At 29.2% G+C, this 16,184-nt stretch overlaps 1 pseudogene; it reads right to left on the bottom strand.

The window, feature by feature from the left end:
* Nucleotides 1–845: 845 nt before the first annotated feature.
* LOC112720824 (RNA-binding protein 2-like) lies at nt 846–3,133 on the bottom strand (annotated as a pseudogene).
* Nucleotides 3,134–16,184: the final 13,051 nt, after the last annotated feature.

Genomic DNA, 16,184 nt, shown 5'->3' with positions numbered 1-16,184 from the left:
TATCAGCACACAATGTAAATATTAAACAACATAAACAATTGTTAAAAAAATTAAATTAATTATTAAAATCAGATTCTCAATATATTAGAATAATTAATTTTTTAATTTAAACTATTAGAGTTAGATAATATAACCTCTTCTTAATATACTATCACATCACATTTTCATTCCATCTCAACCCTCCTCGCCCTCTTCCACCCACACTGTACGGTCCTCCCCTCCACACCCAAAGCTCGCTCTTGGTGCCGAAAAGAGCCATTTTGATGCATCATAACGCCGTCATTCCCCCTAACGTCGTTCATACGCAGTCGAAACACCACTGCCCATGCACGTCACCATTATCCCCCACAGCTCGTGCCGATGTCGGAGACAGTTGTGCCATTTCACCCATTTTTAAAGAAATTGTCAAAAGAAATAAGGACGACACTTTTTTAAAGAATGAAATGAATAAAATAAAAAATTGGATTGGAGCTCAATGGTGAAAGGATACACATCTATGTCAATGTGGTTCTTGTTAACGACAACCATTATGAGCTTGTCGCACTCGGATTCCATCCACATCGTCATGAACGACACCAAATTTAGCCTGGGGTTTTCGTCCAGTACGAGCTCGTCGTTTATTATCCGGTACGCTGTCTCTTTGGGTTATTTTAGTAGGTATACAACTGATTATTTTAATTCTTATATGCTGGATGATTATTTTAGTAGGTACGTAGATGGTTATTTGATTTGGAATGGGTTTAGTTAGATACAATTAAAATATGTTGGATGTTTAATTTACTAGGTATGCGGATGATTATTTTTTGTCCTTAAGTGGATGGTTATACTTAAGTGCCGATGAGGGTCTATTGACGAACCAGCGGTAGTGAAGAGGATCCCGACGACGACAATGGGGGCTGGTTGGCGACCAAGCGACAGCGTGAAGAACCCAGGAGGTGACGATGATGTTTGGTGAGGAAGAGAGTGACGCCGGCGAAAGGGGCTAGTTGCTGAGACGGCGACGGAAGAGGCCACTACAAGAAAAAGTAATATTTGTAAAATTGTTACAAAAATCAAAATTTTGAAACTAAAGAAATTTGTAACAAAAAAGGGGTTGTTGCAGTATGTCTCGTTATAAAAAGTTTTTCTAACAAAAAATAAAACTGTTACAATTCAAAGTAATATCTTGTAATAAATTTTTTTGGTACAAAAATCAAAATTCGTTACAAAAATGATAACAAATTTTGATTTTCAAAATAGTTTTGGTGACAATATATTTTTCTCTATTATAAAATTTTGTTACAAAATATAACTTAATTTTGTAATATTTTGTTTTCTTTAGTTACAAAGCACAATATTTATTTTGTAATAATTTTTTAAATAAAATTACATACATAATTTACCAAATTATTTTTGTAATTAATCGTTATATTAACTATTTTACTGAGTAAGTCAATATTTATATAATATGTAAAAATATAGATAATTCAAACATGCTTCATTTAACTAAAATTATTTTAAAACAAAATAACATTAATGTCTATGTTGATTAGTTCTATAAGTTATATTTCTTACACAAGTTCAACCAAAAGTTAAAACTCTAACATAGATTAGTGTCTCTATGAATCAAAATATTATTGAGTCATTTAAGTAGCATGTTATCACCATTTTAGCACTCCTGTAAATGAAAAAAAAAAACGAAACAAAAAATTAGAATAACATATAATACCAATTACAATTTTTTTTATTAACTTTTATTCAAAATTTTTAAAAAAATTTTGGCAGAACCTCTCCTAAAACTTTGATATTTCCACCGTCTACGGTTCCATCAATAACAACTAATTCATTACTTATTTCTAAGCAATACACAACCAAATTTATCAAACCAAATAATAGGACATTTGTCATTTATCAACCATGACACAAGTAAAATGTAATAAATAGATCCATATACAATTAAACTATACTAATAATATATGAAACATCTATGAATATGTATTAAAACCGTAAGTGATTTTAGGAGTCCTTTAATTGTCTAGTTTCTTTCATTGTCAAAACATGTTATAAAAGAGTTCACAATGGCTTGTTGAGCTTCCAATTGAACTTTCACTCGAGCTAATGCTTCATCTTGCTATGTTCATTGCTTTTCAAATTTTTCTTTAAGCACATCTATTACACAAGCAAAATTCAACTAAAAAATTCAATAAATAAATTCAATTCATTGTATATACCAAACAAGTTAATGTATCCTCTAATTTGAGAACCTTCATCTAAGTTATGACATACTTAAATGATTCAGTTAGATGATTTACATAAACAAATAGAGAACTTTCTTTTGTATAATTATTCATTGCAGTTGCTGCATAAACTGGATTTGCAAAATCCAAAAAACAAAGAATAAGAGGATCTCCACCACACTGTAATGAACATGCATTTCAATGAAAAAGAAGTCACAGGTGAATTTCAACTAATATCCACACACTCAAAATTGGAGAAGCTAATAATATTACCAACAACACACTTACATGTTTGGTTCTTTTTCTCACAAGCCTCACTTCTCTATATCCAACAAAAGGGCAAAAAATGTCTAAGATAACATCAAAGAATGTGAAAAACTGAATTAAAACTAAAGAAGAGCTCATAAAACTAAAGTAAATAACAAAATTAAATCCTAAAGCAGTGCATCTTCAGAAAAAGGATACGAGCCATTTCTCTTCTTTTGCTATCGGAAGGGAGACCTTCAACATATAAAGTACTTAAAGCATCCAGAGGTAGAGAAACTGTTTCTGACCCTGACCTGGAAACTGCATCTCCTGGTAGCTGACCAGCATAACCAATCCCGTCCATTTGGAGCAACATCAGGACCGACCGTGATGCCCAATTATAGAAGGATCACTTAATGATTGACCTGGAAATCCACCAATCACCCTTGACAATCTGAAACCACCAATTGCACTGGCTTCGCGGAATCATGAATAATGCATCACAAGCATATTCAGAACAAAACAAAGAAAAAAATGATATAGTACAAATACAAGATATTGAACATTGAAATGTAGAGGATAAAGGGGAGGTCCTTACCTGAACTGGCAGCGAAGGGGAAGAAAAGAGCAACAGTGAGCCAGAGAAACCAGAGAGTCAGAGATGCAGTCATCCAGATACACTATAATGCTTAAATCTAATTCAATTCGACAGCACTGGCAGCAATGAATATAAAGCTTCAATCCTAAGTTAACGAATCATAAACCCTAACTAACTACATCAGAATGACATAATGTACTACTTTATATGTTGAAATTTCAAAACCACAACACTATTTACATTCTAAATGATGCCAAAATGATGAACACATCAGCAGTAGGATGAGCAGCACAAGCTACTTCAATGATGCAACAGAATAAAACTAAACGAGATAATAAAACAATAAAATTAAAAGAATCCTACTTAGCCAACTGCAGAAATATGCCCAAAAAAGTGAAACCAAATAATTAGATACAAAATCATAATCGAGAACAAATTCAGGAAAAAAATCCTAAGGAAATAACAATCAGAAACATAAAAAATTCAAAATACTTAAAATAATCAGAGGGTTTCATATGTTCTAAAATTCAACAGAAGAGGGAGGAGCTGGAATTTCAAAACGCAACGGAGATGGCTGAACAAATGGATGAACAACGGCAGAATGTAAGCTGAACAACGGCAAAACGGATACTGAACATAGGATTGAACACGCAACAGAGCAGAGGCTAAGCAGGCACTGGAAGATGATGGTTGGAGAAGCGGCAGAAGCACAAAAAAATTAACGGCGGCGGATGCATGGTGAAACAGAGGCAGAAGCATCGCTACAAGGGCTGAACAGATGCTTTGCGACGACGGTGAAGCAGTGCGGACGCGACGGACCAGACACGACGACACCGAAGCGGTGCAGTATCACCATCGATGGTGACGATGGCAACAACGGCTTCGCGTAGCTCCAATGGTGACGACTGTGACGGAGCTAGCAGTGAGGAGGGCAGTCAGGCTCCCCTCCAGTGGCAGCGGTGCTACTTCCTCTTTCCCTCGCGAGCTCGTCTCTCTCCTCGCGTTATGACTCTCCCGATGGTAACACAACGATGGCGACGGTGGCAGTGACACCCACCGACACCGTCTCTTGTTTTCCCCCTCTCCTTCCTTCTCCTTCTACCCCCTTGAGCTCCCCCCTTCTCATTTCTTTTCTTTTCTTTCTCTGTGTGTGTATGGTAAAGGGCTAAGTGTGTGTGGGGTGTGGGGTGGGGGCGGGGGGGGGGGGTTTCTTTCCATGTGTGTGTATGGTGAAGCACTAAGTGTGTGCGTGGGGTGGGAGGGTTTGGGAAAAATGGTGAGGGTTAGGGTTAGGGTTTAAAGAGTGTGTGTAAATTAGGTTTTTATTAGAAAATTTTAATAAAATTAGGGTATAAAGTAGATATTTTTAATAAAACTAGGAATAATTAAATTACTAAAATTTTAAATTATAAATAAAAAATATCTAAATATTTATGAAAATTATATGAGTTTTAATTAATTTTGAATTCAAAATCTCATCACTTTAATTTAATTATTTTTTGGTAAATAATTTTTCGAAAATAAAACCATAAATAACTATAATAAATCACAAATAATTTATTATTTATTTTCTAACAATCAGCGATCTTAGAGGTTTAATGATGAGTGTCGGGTTGTAGTGGGTTTAGAACTAGTAAAGGGGAGAAAAAAAATCAGAGCTCTATATTTTGTTTTTAAAGAAATTTTTTTTTAAAAATTTGTTTAAATGTAAAAATATATTAAATTTTAGAGTGGTAATGAAACAAAAAAATAATATCTGTTATAAATTTATTTAAAATAAAAGAATGAGGTAACCCAGCGAAGTAGCGATGACATTTTTGTCTTTTGCAATAAGACGATGACCTTGAGTGTGAGAGGTCAGGTGGAGCCGTGGAGACATTAAGAGTGAACAAGGACGGCGAACAACAGAATGAAAAGTGAAAGTGAGGGTTAGAATTAGGATTTTTACTTTTTACATTTATTTTTATTTTTAAATTTTAACTATTTTGATTTATGTTTAATAATTATTTTTTAATTTAAAAAATTAACTTTTATTCAACATTTAACACTTGATTATTAGTAAAAATTATATATTAATTTTATAAAAAAATATAAAATAATATATACAATTTTTAAAAATTGATTATTTAATCTTTAATTTTTATAAAAAATAATTAATTAATTTAAATAATATTTTAAAAAATTAAATTTTTAAAACAAAATAAAATTATCTTAAAGAAACATTTTAAAATAATCTTTTTTAGTTACAAAAATTCTTATATTTTGTAACAAACAATATTGAATTTTGTGATAAATTAATTTTTTATTACAAAATAGTTAGAATTTTTGAAATAAATGAATATTTTGTTACAAAATATTTTAAACTTTTGCAACAACTTCATCTTTTGTTACAAAATATTATAAAATTTTGCAACAAAACACTAGTTCGTTACAAAAGCTAATATGATTTGTAACAAAAAAATCAAATCGTTACAAAATAACAAAACATTTTGTAACAAATTATATTGTTATTACAAAATATTATTATTATGTAATAATTACCAACAGTTACAAACAAATTTTTTTTTGTAACAATTTTCAATTTGTTACAAAATTTTTGTTCAAGTGTTCTTTTTTTTGTAGTGAAAGTTTGGAAAATGATACTTTGATAAATTAGGGTATAATGAATGGTTAAAATTTTTAAATTACTGAATAAAATTTTTTGGTTGAATAATTTGGATAATTTTTTTTTTTATTTTATTGGACAAAATTTCTAAAATTATTCACATTCTTCATCTTCTCAATGTCTATCTAATGAGCCAAACTCTAAATTATATTTACCAGCAATGATGTAACTTTTTAATAATATTTACTATCAATAAAATATCTTTTTAAGTGAGATAAAAGTTAAATATATTTTTTTATCTTGATAAAAACATAAAAATATACCATTGTTTAGAAATAATACGAGAATATTTAAGCAATCAGGCAGAAAGATATATGAATATAATAATTATGTTATTCACTAGAGTATAATTATTTATATATTTTTTATTATTTAAATTTTAGAAGTTATTGTTTCATAACATGACATTAAGCTTCTGTTTTTTAGAAATTTAGAGTTCAACTCATGTTAATCTCAAAAGAGATAATTTTAGCATAAGATCAATAATGATGAACTAGAAAACTTACACAAAAATTTATGCAAACACAAAGAAGCTATGTATTGTGTGAATAAATGTACTAAAAATATAATAATTCATGTGCATTCTTTTATCAGTATAAACTTTTGAGAGATATAATTTTATGATATTAATAAAATATAAACACTTTACTGAGTTATAGTATTTGTGTATCAAGTATATTTTTATATGACACTTATTTAACACTCATTCAATACGAGTATCTTTTGTATTCAAATATGTTTTAACAAAGTAAGAACTTCTTTGAAGGCAAAGGATTCGGTGGTTCCAGAACGTTTGGACCATTAAATGGTCTCATAACAAAACATTTTTTTAAGTTATTTTAATAATTGCTAAATAGTCATTTTCTAAATTTAATTACAAATTAACTCCATATATTTTATTTAATTATAAAAACTATTTTTTTATAAATTATTATTTTATGAATCAACTATTATGTTTATTAAAAATAAAAAACAATAACGAATTATATCTTCCATTGATCGTAATAAAGCTTTTGGCCATTCCAATGAATTAAAAGTTTATATTTGATCCGTGACGTTCGTCCAGGCCGTGAAATCGTGTTTCCTTAAAAACCAATCGATTGGATTATCAAAACAATCGATTGAATTATAACTCAATCGATTGAATTACAGTTTATCACAAAACAATCGATTGAAAATTGTAAGACATCACGATTTTCGTATAAATCAATCAATTAGTCATAGTATTTCAATTGATTGAAATACTATGATCAATCGATAATTTTCTTAAGCCTCTCTATAAAAATGAGGTCATTAATTTTCTTAAACATTTGACCAACGAGCACGAACCTTCTCTTCCAATAAAAGGGTTAAGCTGCGATAACATTAGAACAATGATTGACGTGTTAAGAGAAATTTCAAATGATTAGAGTGTTTACTCTACGATATTTAATATAGTTTTAAGTAAATATTTTTTGTCTTAATTTACATGGGACTAATCAATTGAAATACTATGATCAATCGATTGATTTATGCGAAAATCATGCTGTCTTGCAATTTTCAATCGACTGTAATCCAATCGATTGGTTTTTTAAGGAAACACGATTTCACGGCCTGGACGAACGTCACGAATCAAATATAAACGTTTAATTCATTGGAATGGCCAAAAGCTTTATTACGATCAATAGAAGATCTAATTCGTTATTGTTTTTGTTTTTGATTGTTAATAAACATAATAGTTAATTCATAAATAATAATTTATAAAGAAAAAATAGTTTTTATAATTAAATAAAATTTATGGGATTAATTTGTAATTAAAATTAGAAAAGAACTATTTAGCAATTATTAAAAGAACTTAAAAAATATGTTTTGTTATGGGACCATTTAATGGTCCAAACGTTCTGGGACCACCGAATCCTTTGCCTTCTTTGAATACGTTTGACACACTTAAATACCATTATATATCAACGTATTTAACCTTATTTTTTAACTTATATTCTTGAAATGGGTTTCAAAATAGGTTATTATTTATTAAAACATAAAATTATTTTAAATACTTTATACAATTAAAAAAGATATTAAAAATATTTAATAACATTAATTTTAATTTAAAAAAAATAAAAAATTATTATTTATTCAAAAAATACTTTATATTTTATATATATGTCGTTTCTGATTTTACAAAAAATTAAAATTAATGTTTCATGTTTCCTATTTTATATTGTGCCAGGTATCTGTATCAATATCTGTGCTTGTTTCATATAGTATGACATTATATGTCTTACATTCTCTCGAGATTCTCTTTTAGACTTGAAGAGTGACTTTTTTCATGTGCTTTTTTGTTCTTTTTATTTGCAGTTTACTAAAATGAATATTTTGTTTTTAATAATAATTAAACTTCTATCTCTTGATCATAGAAATTCTCATATAATATTATCATGAAACTAATTATTTTAAAAGTTTAAAATTTTAGAAAAAAATATGTAAATAATTATATATCTAATGAAAAATAAAATTGGAATATACTAACTACTAGAAACTATAGTAAGATATTACAACGTTTTGGGATAATATTAGGATTGAGAATAAATTTTGACAAATTCAGTTTGATTATGATGAACTGTGTGCAACAGTGGGTATAAAAAAATGTGTAAATTATTAGGATGCAAAGTGACAGTATTACTAGTAAAGTATTTTAGAATATCTTTAGGAGAAAATTTACAACTAGTGAAAAGGTAGAAATCGATCATTGATAAGGTAGAAAAGAAGCTCGGTCTATCAAAAGGTAATGTTCTGAACAAAGCGGAGAAACTAGTCCTTATAAAATGTATGCTCAATAGTTTATCAGTTTGCTATCTTAGTCTTCATAAGATATTGAAAACAGTGGCAGAAATGTTAATTTCATACAGAAGAGTTTTCTTTGGGGAAAAGAGGATGACAATCCTAGAATTGCTCAAGTCAAGTGAGAAGTATTGCAGGCTCTTAAAAAATTTGGAGGGTTGAGTGTAAAAGATGTAGTTATTCATAATATGGCTCTATTTATGTGGTGGTGGCAATTTTCTAAAGAGTATTGTCCATTTTGAAAAAAGATTTGCTGCTCATCTAACAACTTAAATCCCAATTAGATGTTGTCAACTCAAATTATTCCTATTATAGGACACCATGGAAAGACATTTGTAAACTACAAATCAAGGAGCAATGAGTACGAGAAAAGATGATTAACAGTCTGTCTATGGAATTAGAGGATGAGATTTAATATTTGATTCTGAAAGGATAATTGGCTACAATGTGATAGTTTAAGAAAAATATACAAGAAGAAAAACATTGAGTATTGTCAAATTTACAGACAAAAAAACGAAAATAATCGGCTGGTAATCAATTTATTACCGTAAGATTTTTTGTCTGATCCACTCCAACAGTATAAACCTTGCCAATAACTGTTTATTGTTGGATTTTGTTGTCCGCTGGTAACCTGCAGCAGATTTAGCGTCGAAATTAGTTTTTTAAGCTACGAATATCTGATGTCAGTTACTGGCAAATTTTTTTCGACGATAACTTTGGTGCCAAACTATTTTGTTCCTGCATGATAATCGTCGGATTCCCCTCCCCCCTCCCCCGAAAAATCCAACGGCAAGTTCATTTTTTTAATATTTGTTAACAAAATTAGTGGTCAAATTCTAAATTTTTTGTTTAAAATTATTTTTTGCACAATTAGTAGTCACATTCTAAATAATAGAAGTCAAATATGTTGAATTATCAAGTGTATAAATAAAATAAAAAATCAAATAACAAGGGATATGATACAATCAAATAGTGTATAAAAAAATCCTAGTCACTAAAGATCCTGATAGTTATCATCGTCGTCATCATCGTTCCCCCGCCGGTGGAGCTGCTAAGGTGGCGGCGGCCTAGGCCGCGACCTCTGTGGCCCTCCAATAGCACTGCTGCCACCAGTGTGCATCTGATCTACGTACGGCGCCATGTGGCGCTCCATTTGCTGATGCCACTCCAGTTAATGAACACAAAACTATAAAAACAAATCAGAACCAAAATTATAATAATAAATCAGACCTTATTCCTATTTTAGAAAAAGGGAAGTTCAAAAGAATCACTTGAAAAAGATCACGAGCGCCGAGAAGAAGACGACAGCAGAAGCAGTGGTGGCAGCAACGGTGACAGCAAAAACGACGAACAACGCCGAAAAAAAGGGGGCTGGCAGAGAGATGAAAGGGGTAGAGAGAGTGGGAGGCGAGAGGGTTAGAGAGAGAGAGAGAGAGAGAGAGAGAGAGAGAGAGAGAGAGAGATTCAAATGAGGAGGAAGAAGGTTCGCGATTCGAATTTAGGGCACAATTACCATCGAATTTACTGGTGGTAACATGTTGTGGGTTACCAAAATGTAGCATTCCACTAAATGGGTTTAATGTCATATTTTTCTCATTTTCCTCCAATTATTACTAGAAGATTTATTGTCAGAAACGGAAATTTGTCGATAATATTTTGATACGACGAATTTTATTCCTAAACTACCGGTAAAACTATCGGTAAATCTTCCGGTAAAGACGCCACTACTCTGCTATGCTAAACCTGACGATAAATTCGACGACATTCAACGTTTTTCTTATAGTGACATATTTTCTAAAGTTTTTCTCGATTTCAAATGAGAAAGGATATATTATAAGGGAATGTGAATTTTGGGATGAAATAGAGTGGGTGTGAAATTTCTAATGAAGACTAGAGCTTTTTCAATGAAAAATAGAACAGTTAAATAAACTTCATGGTGTCTTACAATTAGTTAAGTTGACAAGAAATACAATGGATATCATTATGTGAAAATTTGATAAAAAATAATATTTTTACTATTAACTGTTTTGTGCAAATTTTGCGTGAAAAAAATATCCAAAGATATTACTAATTATAGCTTCGCTAAAGATATCTAGAAGGGATTGGTTTCATCACGAGTTAAACTGTTTGTTTAATTTGTATTATTGGGTAGAGTTCATGCAAATGATAGATTGTATAAATTAATTTTTTTTTTATCAAAATGACAATATTTGTGTGCAGTGTAAAAAAAAAAGTGTATATCACTTATTTGTTGTTTTGTAAGTTTACTTTTGGCAAGTGTGTTATATGATGAAGGTTATTTTTGGACCGTCCCAAGCACCTTAAAATAACATTTTAAAAGTTTGACATATGTGAAATAGTGTTAATTTTAATAGTTATTAATGACAATACAAAAAATAACATAAAAATTGACTATTTTAGTTTTTAACATTTTAATCGTCCTATTTTTATATTGAGCTCTTTTGGTTAGAGAGGATGAAATTGAGAGTTGAGTAAACGTAGTTTTAATAAAAGTATTATTATTAATAGTACATTGATTTCGTTAACAACAACAACAACAACAACAACAACAACAACAACAAAGCCTTGTCCCACTAAATGGGGTCGGCTACATGAATCAAACAACGCCATTGTGCTCTGTCATGTATCATGTCTACAGAGAGACCGTTTACATATAGATCTCGTTTGACCACCTCCTGGATGGTCTTCTTAGGTCTTCCTCTGCCTTTCGCCCTTTGTCCATCTTTCATCTCATCCACCCTCCTGACTGGATGTTCTATCGGTATTCTTCTTACATGTCCAAACCACCTGAGATGCGATTCAACCATCTTTTCCACAACGGGTGCTACTCCAACTCTCTCCCTTATATCTTCATTTCTTATTTTATCCAATCGCGTATGACCACTCATCCATCTCAACATCTTCATCTCTGCCACACTTAGCTTATGTTCGTGCTGCCGCCCAACACTCCGTACCATACAGCATAGCCGGTCTTATAGCGGTGCGATAGAATTTACCTTTAAGTTTTAAAGACACTTTTTTGTCGCATATAAAACCAGATGCACTCTGCCATTTTGACCAACCTGCTTGAATCCTATGATTTACATCCTGTTCAATCTCTCTATTATCCTGTATGATGCACTCAAGATACTTAAAACTTTTAACTTTTTGTAGGATGTTTTCTCCAATCTTCACCTCTATATTGGGGTTTTCCCTTCTCAAACTGAACTTACATTCCGTATATTCTGTCTTGCTACGGCTTATGCGCAGACCATACACTTCTAAAGCTTCTCTCCATAACTCCAACTTCTTATTTAGATCTTCCCTTGACTCTCCCATAAGGACAATATCATCGACAAAAAACATGCACCATGGCACAGGCTCTTGGATGTGCTCTGTGAGTACTTCAAAGACTAATGTGAAAAGGTATGGACTTAATCACTACAAGAAAATAGAGTTATTTTGACACTTTATTTTTTAACATCATAATTAAATGTCAAAATTAATATATATTTTTGACAAATATCACAAATGTCAAATTTTCTATATTTTCTTGACGAAAAATTTGACTGTAGAAAATTACTCCTCAATTTTGACACTCATTTGTTTTTAATTTACTCTACTATTTTTTTCTTTGGGCTCTGTTAATTTTGACATCACACTGCTCTCAGTTTAGGATTATACTACTCATTCTTTATCTTCAAAATCTCAAGTTATTCTTTAGTTTCAAGATCACATCTCATTCTTTGTTAAAATTTTTTGTTGAGAATATTTTATAGTCAATAAGTGTCAAAATAAATAGTATTTTTGACAATTAATAAGTATCACAGAAAATATGTTCTCAAAATTTTCTAACAAATTATTTTTGACAGCCAATATTTATCAAAATAAGATTTAAATTTTTTTCACAATCGCTTATATGTTAAAAATACTATTTTTGACAAAACTTTTATTAACATAATTTCATAGTTAAAATAGTGTCAAATTTTGTTTTTTTGACAAATTTTAATTTTCTTTTACACATTATAACCCTAAAAAATAATCTATATTGTTGTAGTGTAAGGATGATCCCTGGTGTAATCCTATACCAATAGGAAATTCCTCTGTCACACCACCTTGAGTCTTCACACTAGTTGTGGCCCCATCATACATGTCTTTAATTGTCCGAATATATGCGATCCTTACTCTCCTCTTTTCTAAAACCTTCTATAAGACCTCCCTTGGTACCCTATCATATGTTTTTTCCAAATCAATAAACACCATATGTAGATCCCTTTTATTACTACGATACCTCTCCATCATCATTCTTAATAGGTATATTGCTTTAGTGGTAGATCTTCCTGACATAAATCCAAATTGGTTCTCTGTTACTTGTATCTCTTTTCTCAACCTCCGTTCTGTCACCCTTTCCCATAAATTGGTTTGATCTTAATATAAGGTGTCGACCAAATTTGTATCAATCACTTCAATTAAGAACTACATTTCTTACATTTCGATTTTCATATTCCTAAATTGGATATCATGCTTTTTGTCGAAATTAATTTCGTACCAACAATTATTATTAGAGATACAAATATTTGTGTATCTCCTTTTTGTTTTTAAATTTTTTGAAAAAATTTGTGTGTATGTATGTATTTGCAAGTTTCATATTTATTAATGATAAAGTTTTTAGATAGTTTATAAGTGAGACACATCTTTCATGTTATGAACTAGTTTTGAAATTGAATTAGACTCAATCAATTTTAATTCTAATATAATATCAGAGTCTATCTAATTTAATATTGTTAGGCTATCCATATACAAATGTTCATATTTTAGATAATCATTTCTAAAAAAAATATTATAACCTATCATTATTTAAAAAAATATTTTATGAGCTACTTTTTAAAATCGAATTAAGCCCATCTCAATTTTTACAAAGGTCGAATGGGTCTATTTGCAGGCTCAACTCATGGCTGAGGGCGTAGCTTGGCATTCAATAATAATGTTTCATAGAGTAGCTTTCAAAGTTTGAGAGACAGATAAAGAGAAAGAGAAATTTGATTATGGACCGTAGGATTCAGTGAAAACAAGGTACGAAATGGAGCAAAGGATAGTAGACATAATGATGGTTTAAATTATTGAGAGGAGAAAAAGGAATCAAAGTAAATTAAAGTTTTAAAAGAGGGCTATAACATAAGTTGGAGGAGTGGTTGAGTTTATGACATGCCCCATAATAACATACCCTATTTATTATTTATTAATTACATCCCCTTTAATAATAATAATAATAGAATAATGTTACACAACTAAGTATATTTATTAACAAAGTTTAATCAAGCTTGTTTAATATAACAAAAATTAATTATATTTAATATTATTCTAAATTTTATTAAATAATTTAGTTGGATTTAATTCATAAAAAGACTTAAATGTATAATAATAATAATAATCTATTATTTAGGATCCGTTTGAAAGCTTTAAAATTTTTTTTTTAGATTTTTAATTTATGAAAAGTCACATTAATAATATTTGGTATAATTTTTAAATATATTTTTAACTTCTCAAAAAGCTGTTTAAAAGTTTTTAGAGTTCTTCATTCTCAAAATTATTTTATCACTTCTATTTATTACACAATTTTAAAACAAATACTTCTATAATAACAAAATAACTTATTTATTGTAAACTGTTTTTTAAAATAAATCCTTATATTTTAAATTCTTTTTTTTTTAAATAATTTAATTAAATTATTTATCTAAACTGACCCTTAAAATGCTAACATTACATGTAGATGGGTCACTAACAACGTCACAAAATAATTGATGATTGATTAGATTTGTTTAAAGGAAAGATTATTTTTCGTAAATATAACTAATTTTAAATCTTCTATGATCAATTTTATCAACATTTATATTTTTTATAGTTAATTTTAATAGTTTACTCAAGAAGAAATTATACTCTATTAATTAGTTATGTAAAACTTAGAACAAAGTACGAGTTTTGATTAAGAGGGTACTCATTGGGATTTGATATGCAAGATCTCCAGTAATTATCGGCACCAAATTCAAAATTTTTGAATTTGATCATGCAGATCTAATTTACTAACAAATAGGATTGGATTAAGGATTTCAAATATGTACAGATAGATTTTGGTTCACGATCAACAAATCCTATATATATATATATATATATATATATATATATATATATATATATATATATATATATATATATATATATATATATATATATATATATATATATATATATATAATTATTTTAGAATATTAGAATATTAAAATCTATATTATTATTTATTTTTTTTATTGTTGTTGGAATGTCAAATAATTTGATTTGGATGTTTTATTTGATATTTTTATTATTATCCATAAATGTGTGGTTGTTTTATTTCTATTATTTAAAAAAATATTTAATAGTGTTTTGCAAGTAAATATGTGTAAAAGAGTGGAAAAAATAATTTTTCGATTTTTTTTTAAAGATATTTTGGATTTTTGTTTTTCTAACAAACGAGATCTAATATTCAATCTATAACTTTATATATCAAATTGGACGAATCTGAATCTAAAAAATTATGGATATTAGATTTGACATTTTTAGTGCGAATTTTATAAAAATTTTAGTTATATTTAATATAATTTGACATGCAGTACAGTATTAGTTTTAATTTTAGTTATAGAATACAAGATATTTCCTGATAAACATTACCCATATGAAATTTGACTTAAAAAATGATGTAAAATCTAAATTCAATTCAAGTAATGCCTAGGAATATCAAATAATATTGATAAAAAAATCTATATTTTATAGTATAGAAAAATAAGTGGAAACTTATCAGGTGAAGTCAACTTTATGTGAAGTTGATATTTAAGGGCTATTAGATGATTGGACTGATTTGACTAAATTTTCATCCAACGGCTCTCAGATATTAACTTCACGTGAAGTCGACTTCATCTGAGTTTCCACAAAAAAAATATTCACAAAAAATATACACAGAAAAATAAACAATACAAGCTAAGTTCTTTAAAAGGGTAATAGTAGTAACTTTGAAGCAAGTGAGAAATTGGAGGGAGTGAAAAGGGTCCCATTTGGTTTTCTTTACATCTCTCTACTCTTTCTGTCTCATTTTCTGGCCGACTTTTCTATTTTCCGTAACACCAAACCGACGCTGTTTTAACCAAACTCCATCCTACTAATTCCAATAATTGACATATAATTGCATTTGCACTGCTTAAATGAAGAAAAAGTGAAAAACATAAAGTGATCAAAACTATAAAAGTTAGGTATTTGCATCATCACATGCCATTTGCCAACCAGCCGCCTAAATTTCATCTACTCCTTTTTTCTTTTTTTTTTTCTTTTTTTATGAAAAAATGAATTATATATATATGAGATATAATAATAATATAATATCTAAATATTTCACTTTGTGTATATAACAACTCATTACTGGCCAATAACAAATTCAAAATTTTTAAAAAGTCAGTTCATCAGAGTTAATTGCCTTTTTATTTATTTCAAAATTAAAAAAAAAGTAGAATTCGCCTCGACAAATTCTTAGATGCACTACATATGAGACAAGAATGAAATTGTACTATTCTTTCGTAATTTATTTCAAATACAATCATATACAAACTAAGAA

The sequence above is a fragment of the Arachis hypogaea genome, chromosome 2, assembly GCF_003086295.3.
Source record: "Arachis hypogaea cultivar Tifrunner chromosome 2, arahy.Tifrunner.gnm2.J5K5, whole genome shotgun sequence".
Lineage (NCBI taxonomy): Eukaryota > Viridiplantae > Streptophyta > Magnoliopsida > Fabales > Fabaceae > Arachis > Arachis hypogaea.
The sequence above is the reverse complement of the archived record's forward strand: the minus strand, read 5'-3'. Positions and strand labels throughout refer to the sequence as shown.